This window comes from Bactrocera tryoni, unplaced genomic scaffold (genome assembly GCF_016617805.1).
Source record: "Bactrocera tryoni isolate S06 unplaced genomic scaffold, CSIRO_BtryS06_freeze2 scaffold_7, whole genome shotgun sequence".
Taxonomy (NCBI): Eukaryota; Metazoa; Arthropoda; class Insecta; order Diptera; family Tephritidae; genus Bactrocera; species Bactrocera tryoni.
Genome location: NW_024396366.1, coordinates 6,101,363 through 6,104,260, shown reverse-complemented (window position 1 = coordinate 6,104,260; position 2,898 = coordinate 6,101,363).

The following is a 2,898-nucleotide window of genomic DNA, read 5'->3' as shown; positions in this document are numbered from 1 at the left end:
TAAAAAGTTTGAGCTATTATGAGACAGTGTTGGCACATTTTTAGCTAAAATTTTAACTTGATTTTGTTTTTATTTTTGGCCTATGGGGACGACCACAGTGGACTGGTCCGAAAAGTTTCGAATATTTATTTTTCATTTCCTTCACTTCATGTTCATAGGGGTTTTCTTGAATATTATTTATTTGTTTAGAGATATTTTGTTTTAGTGGCAGTACCACATCCTTGAGGGTTATTGTGTCATTTTTATACTCTCGCAACAAAGTTGCTAAGGAGAGTATTATAGTTTTGTTCACATAACGGTTGTTTGTTAGTCCTAAAACTAAAAGAGTCAGATATAGGGTTATATATACCAAAGTGATCAGGGCGACGAGTAGAGTCGAAATCCGGACTTCTGTCTGTCCGTCCGTCTGTCCGTCCGTCCGTGCAAGCTGTAACTTGAGTAAAAATTGAGAAATGATGAAACTTGGTACACGTATTCCTTGGCTCCATAAGAAGGTTAAGTTCGAAGATGGGCAAAATCGGCCCACTGCCACGCCCACAAAATGGCGGAAACCGAAAACCTATAAAGTGTCATAACTAAGCCATAAATAAAGATATTAAAGTGAAATTTGACACAAGGATCGCATTAGGGAGAGCCATATTTGGACGTAATTTTTGGAAAAGTGGGAGTGGCCCACGCCCTCAATAAGTTTTTTTGTACGTATCTCGGAAACTACTATAGCTATGCCAACCAAACTCCTATAGAGTCGTTTCCTTCACGCATTTCCATATACAGTTCAAAAATGGAAGAAATCGGATAATAACCATGCCCTCCTCCCATACATAGGTTATGTTGAAAATCACTAAAAGTGCGTTAACGGACTAACAAAAAACGTCAGAAACACTAAATTTTACGGAAGAAATTGCAGAAGGAAGCTGCACCCAGGCGTTTTTTAAAAATTGAAAATGGGCGTGGCCTCGCCCACTTATGGACCAAAAACCATATCTCAGGAATTACTAGACCGATTTCAATGAAATTCGGTATATAATATTTTCTTAACACCCTGATGACATGTACGAAATATAGGTGAAATCGGTTCACAACCACGCCTTCTTCCAATATAACGCTATTTTGAATTCCATCTGATTCCTTTTCTGTATAATACGAGTATATACATTAGGAACCAATGATGATAGCGGAATAAAACTTTACAAAAATACGGTATTTGAAAAATATGTAAATGACGTATAATGAAATCTCGATTATCACTTTATCATGCGAGAGTATAAAATGTTCGGTGACACCCGAACTTAGCTCTTCCTTACTTGTTTAATCTACTGTTATTTTTGTTTTGTTCCAGCTGTACTCTGCAAGAATAACTGTTTAACATAGAGCAAAACATTTTATTGGTTTCAATGCGCTGCAGTGTAAGCAACGTGCAAGTGATGCTTCAAAACAAAAAATTAAAACAATTAAAAAAAAGATAAGGCGAATAATGGAAGTATTTAATATTGTAAATAAAGGTATGAACTATTATATTTAATTATATTTATGTACTCAAAATGTTGTGTTAGTTTTAATTAATTAACTTAATTTTTGTAATCTAAAATTGGGTTGTATTAAAAATTTATACGTAAACAAAATTTTCACTTAGACTTTTAGTTGTGAAGTTAATCGAAGTTAACGATCAAACTTATATCGGAATATAAGCCAATATTTACAGATTATATATAGAAAATTGTAGCTGCTAGTTTTTGCTAGCCTCTGCGTAACCTTGAAAAGAACAACGTGGTCTCGCCGCTTTTGAGCATTTTTTTTCGTTTGTGTAACTGTGCTTTATGTGGTGTGTGTTGTTAATATCGTGATTGTCTTTATGCGTTTTCTTGTGTTGTTTTTTGATTCCGTTCATTTGTTAATTTTCTTTTCTTAAGTTATTTATAATTTTTAATTATATTATTCTTTACTTTTTATATAGGAGCCTCTTACGAATGCGAAGTAAGCCGCATTTATATATATGGGACCTGGTCTACGAAAAGAGAGCTAACGTGCGAAAACTGGTTTTCTGGGAAAAGCTGTTAAAAATAGTCGTCAGTTTCTCGTTATCTCATTAATTGTTCTCCTTTTTTTTGACACCTAAGCCCCCTTTCCGTAGACCAGGTCACATAGATATAATAAGTGGTGTTCCGTGACAGGTAAAAATCCAGTCAAGATTAAAAGTATATTTCAATCTGTGAAATCGAAAATAGAGAATGATGGCTATATAATGAAAGCGAAATATTTGGATCAATTGGAAAAACGCGTTAATTACTGCTGAAAGAGAATTGCAATATTTTGGAGTGACTGCAAACGAAATAAAACATTCGTTTAGAAAAGTATTCCGATTGGCTTTCAGAAAATGAATCGTTTTCATTCAATTCCGATCTACACACTTCACCTGTGCGAACAATAGTTTGGAAGACAGCCACTTATTTTTCACGTCACATGTTCCTCTTGGCTTGTTAGTAACTGAAGATGCTTCCAAAATTATATGGAACAAGTAAGGAAGGGCTAAGTTCGGGTGTCACCGAACATTTTATACTCTCGCATGATAAAGTGATAATCGAGATTTCATTATACGTCATTTACATATTTTTCAAATACCGTATTTTTGTAAAGTTTTATTCCGCTATCATCATTGGTTCCTAATGTATATACTCGTATATACAGAGAAGGCATCAGATGGAATTCAAAATAGCGTTATATTGAAGAAGGCGTGGTTGTGAACCGATTTCACCCATATTTCGTACATGTCATCAGGGTGTAAAGAAAATATTATATACCGAATTTCATTGAAATCGGCGAAGTAGTTCCTGAGATGTGGTTTTTGGTCCATAAGTGGGCGAGGCCACGCCCACTTTCAATTTTTAAAAAAGGCCTGGA